At 43.2% G+C, this 5,000-nt stretch overlaps 1 protein-coding gene across 1 annotated transcript in view; it reads left to right on the top strand.

The window, feature by feature from the left end:
* The window catches only part of lars1b (leucyl-tRNA synthetase 1b), a 37,448-nt gene extending 36,252 nt beyond the window's left edge, over nucleotides 1-1,196 (top strand). The window contains 1 exon segment of the mRNA XM_080549590.1: nucleotides 1-1,196. This exon segment is cut by the window's left edge and continues 925 nt beyond it. The gene's annotated coding sequence lies outside the window, so the exon portion shown is untranslated.
* The last annotated feature ends 3,804 nt before the right edge of the window (nucleotides 1,197-5,000 follow it).

Below are 5,000 nucleotides of genomic sequence, written 5' to 3'. Positions count from 1 at the left end.
TGACTCTCTATGACAGCTCTGTGACTCTCTATGACTGCTCTGTGACTCTCTATGACAGCTCTGAAGCTGTCTCTCTCTCGTTCTCTCTCTCTCTCTCACACACACCATCACCCCCCCCTCCCCTACTTTCTCGCCTTTCCACCTTCTCTCCCTCCCTCCCTCCCTCCCTCCCTCCCCCCCGCAAGACGAAGGTGTCCTGTCCTGTCTCTTTTTACTTTTGTCTGTTTAAATTACCCCCCCCCCCCCCCCAGAAAACCTAAAACATAGAACTCAGTGTACTAGTCCTGTCATCATGATCCTGTGTGGAAATGTAAAGGAATAAATCATGTGATTTCAATGGTGTTTAAAAAAAAACAAGAAAAACGAAAAAAAACAAAAACATTCTGTTTGATGATGTTGTTGTTGGGAAGAGTGGAGGGGGGAAACGAGCTAGTCTGATGTTCTGCCTCCATCCTCTCAGCCCCTCAGCCCCATGCCTCTCCACCTCTGAACCCTCTGGATAAGCCATAGGACGTGTGTGTGTGTTGAGACCAGAGGGAGGCTGGGAGGAGGGAGGTAGAGAGGGAGGCTGGTGGAGGGAGGTAGAGAGGGAGGCTGGTGGAGGGAGGAGGGAGCTAGAGATGGAGGACAGACTCAGCAGGAGTGGAACGGGGGAGCGGGGGGGTTGATACCGTTCCTTATTTCCATGCCGTGCGTCACGATGAGCCAGTCCTCCGATTCCTACCTCCGCCAGCCTCCCCCTGGTTGAGATGTTCTGATGTTCTCTCTCTCTCTCTCTCTCTCTCTCTCTCTCTCTGTCTCTCTCTTTCTTTCTCTCTCTGTCTCGCTCTCTCTGTCTCTCTCTTTCTTTCTCTCTCTGTCTCTCTCTCTCTGTCTCTGTCTGTCTCTGTCTGTCTCTCTGTCTCTGTCTCTGTCTCTCTCTCTCTCTCTGTGTGTCTCTCTCTCTCTCTCTGTCTCTCTCTCTCTCTGTCTCTCTCTCTCCCTCTCTCTGTCTCTCTCTCTCTCTGTCTCTCTCTCTCCCTCTCTCTGTCTCTCTCTCTCTCTGTCTCTCTCTCTCTCTCTCACTCTCACTCTCTCACTGTCACACACACACACACACACACACACACACACACGCACACTCACACACATCAAAGCAATTATATTTCCCTCCCCCCCAAATGTACGTCAAGACAATTTCTCAGGCACTATTTTCAGAGTGCTTCTTCTTAGGTAGAAAGGGGTGGGGGGGGGGGGGGGGGGGGGGTGGAAATGTACTCAGAGAACTCAATTCTTTTCCATTGAAATAATAAAAAAAACACCTTTGAAGTATTATGAGATCTGTGTGGCGTCTCTCTCTGTCGTTCCTCATCACCCAGGGGGAGGCTGGCGGAGGTAGAAATCGGAGGACCGGAGCTCATCACCAGAGCTCTCAGGTCTTGATTTGATTTGATCTTTATTTATCTCGAACATTTCAACCATAAAAACACACACATTTGTAACAACAAAAAATAACAAAAACAAAATGTAAAAAGAAAAAAACTATAAAATAAAATATATCTTCCTAGACATGGCGGTAATAGTCAACAATGGTTTTGTTCGAGAAGGGACAGAAAGAAGCAAAGCGTATCTGGTCCTGCCCCTTCCTTACAATATCATATTATTATGCAATAAATTATCTAGCAATATCAAAAATAATATACCTATCCACTATAGCAAAAGATAACTAAATAATTACAAAAATACTAGTTCACATTATTTTCAAGCTCCTCTAACTTCTGCCGACGCTGGTTCTCATTATATACACCCATATTGTGGAATGCACTGCCAGTTTACATTAGAGATGCAACCTCAGCACATATGTTCAAGTCAAGACTAAAAACCCATCTTGATGGTGTGTTTTAACTAGAAGAATAGGCCCTACGATATATGAATAATCGACGTGAATCGCCACACCAGCAGAATGACCTCTAATCGTACAGAAATATAGAAGCAGGATATACAACGATGTTGCGTACACACAATACACCTGTACACCTTCTCATTCATGGAGGTGGTGTAATGGTGTGGAGAATGTTTTCTTGGCACACTTTGGGCCTGTTAATACCAATCAATCATGGCTCGAATGCCACGGTCTGTTTGAGTGTTGTTGCTGACCATGTGCATCCCTTCATGGCCACAATGTACCCGTCTTCTAATGGCTACTTCCAGAATAATAACGCACCGTGTCACAAAGCAAAAGTCGTTCAGTGTTCTTCAGTGGCCTTCCCAGTCACCGGACCTGAACCCAATAGAACACTTTTAGGATGTGGTTGAACGGGAGATTCACAGCTTGAAAGTGCACCCGAAAAGTCTGCGGGAATTGCGTGATGCAATCATGTCATCATGGACCAGAATCTCAAAGAAATGTTTCCAACATCTTGTGGAATCAATATCACGAATAATAATTTAGGCTGTTTTGAGGGCAAAGGGACACCCTACCCAGTAGTATAGTGTTCCTAATAAAGTGTTTGGCGAGTGTATATTTTCTATGATTAAAAACATAATCACCCCAAATTGCTCCCAGTGAGCGGGCTGGCACCTTGCATGGTAGCTTGCCGCCATTGGTGTGTGTGAACGGGTGAATGAGAGGCCGTTTGGATAAAGGTATCGCTATATTTATATAAGTGCAGTCCATTTACCATTTACCAGAAATCGTGTCCTATGATTTCTCCCTCCACCAGCCTCCCCAGGTGCAGTACTTTGTCGTGTGAATGGACTGCGTGTGAACTCTCACAAAGTGAAGGTATCAGGTGGTTAGAGAAGCAGAGACAGAGAAGTGTCTCGTCATACCACAAACACCCCCCCCCCCCCCCCCCCGGCCTTGTGACTCTCCAAACCACTAAATATGGATGTGATCGGGTCAGTGCGCGTCGTACGAGCGCTTACAGGAAGTGATGACGGCGACCTCAGAGGTGCTAGTGCAGAGGTTCACACACTCACACACACGCGCACACACACACACAGACAGACAGACAGAGACACACACACACACACACAAACAGACAGACAGAAAGAGACACACGTATACTCACACACAGAGAGACACACACACTCACACACACGCACACACACACACACACACACGTACACACACGTACACTCACACACATACACGCACTCATACACTCACACACACACACGCACTCATACACTCACACACACGTACACACACACACACACACACACACACTCATACACTCACACACACGTAGACACACACACACACACACACACACACACACACACACACACACACACACGCGTAGTGTAGGTGTGTGTGGAGGCTGTGAGAGACCTGTCACTAGTGTGTTCTGTACTGAAGGACGAGGGTTGTCATGTCTGTCAGCGGGGTAAGTGCAGTTGTCATTCCTCCCTGCAGAGTGTTTGTGTGTTAAATGGATGTATATGTACCGTACCGTGCTGAGAAAAGATATGTGACCCTCCCCCTCCCTCCCCCTTACAAAGTTTTCATATTTTTGCACCTGAAATTACATTTTCCGGCGGTGCGTAAAAATAGTGGCTCGCATGATTTATTCATGAACGTTCATCTCTCCGGAAGGTTCTTCTACTGTGGTTATAAAGTGGGTCTAAGGAACAGATCAGACCTGCTCCTCCAAAGGGCACAGGCGGAGAGTTATGACACCTTGTAGGGGTCTTGCCTGCCGGGGGGGGGGGGGGGGGGTCTCTATTCACACACAACGACCACTAGTTGGCCGCTTGTAAATAAGCCTGCTTCCTACCCAGAAAAACTGCAAAATAGCTTCATACTAGCTTATCCTGATGTGATTTAGAAAATGTAAGGATACTGGGTGGTCGAACGCACATATCTAGGAAAAGTCATGAAAGGAGCGTCCTGAAATGTGATCAGTAGATACAGTAGATAGATAGATAGATAGATGAGTGTTGAGAGTTATCTGAATGTTGAGTTATCTGAATGTTGAGTTATATGAATGTTGAGTTATATGAATGTTGAGTTGTCTGAATGTTGAGTTATATGAATGTTGAGTTATATGAATGTTGAGTTGTCTGAATGTTGAGTTATATGAATGTTGAGTTATATGAATGTTGAGTTATATGAATGTTGACTTATCTGAATGTTGAGTTATCTGAATGTTGAGTTGTCTGAATGTTGAGTTATCTGAATGTTGAGTTATATGAATGTTGAGTTATATGAATGTTGAGTTATATGAATGTTGAGTTATATGAATGTTGTGTTATATGAATGTTGAGTTATATTAATGTTGAGTTATCTGAATGTTGAGTTGTCTGAATGTTGAGTTATCTGAATGTTGAGTTGTCTGAATGTTGAGTTATATGAATGTTGAGTTATCTGAATGTTGAGTTGTCTGAATGTTGAGTTATATGAATGTTGAGTTATATGAATGTTGAGTTGTCTGAATGTTGAGTTATATGAATGTTGAGTTATATGAATGTTGAGTTATCTGAATGTTGAGTTGTCTGAATGTTGCGTTATATGAATGTTGAGTTATATGGATGTTGAGTTATCTGAATGTTGAGTTATCTGAATGTTGAGTTGTCTGGATGTTGAGTTATCTGAATGTTGAGTTGTCTGGATGTTGAGTTATATGAATGTTGAGTTATATGAATGTTGAGTTATCTGAATGTTGAGTTATATGGATGTTGAGTTATCTGAATGTTGAGTTGTCTGGATGTTGAGTTATATGAATGTTGAGTTATCTGAATGTTGAGTTATCTGAATGTTGAGTTGTCTGGATGTTGAGTTATATGAATGTTGAGTTATATGAATGTTGACTTATATGAATGTTGAGTTGTCTGAATGTTGAGTTGTCTGAATGTTGAGTTATCTGAATGTTGAGTTATCTGAATGTTGAGTTATCTGAATGTTGAGTTATCTGAATGTTGAGTTATCTGAATGTTGAGTTATCTGAATGTTGAGTTATATGAATGTTGAGTTATATGAATGTTCAGTTATATGAATGTTGAGTTATATGAATGTT

Source organism: Nansenia antarctica, assembly GCF_963989245.1.
Source record: "Nansenia antarctica genome assembly, chromosome: 20".
Taxonomy (NCBI): domain Eukaryota; kingdom Metazoa; phylum Chordata; class Actinopteri; order Argentiniformes; family Microstomatidae; genus Nansenia; species Nansenia antarctica.
The sequence above is the reverse complement of the archived record's forward strand: the minus strand, read 5'-3'. Positions and strand labels throughout refer to the sequence as shown.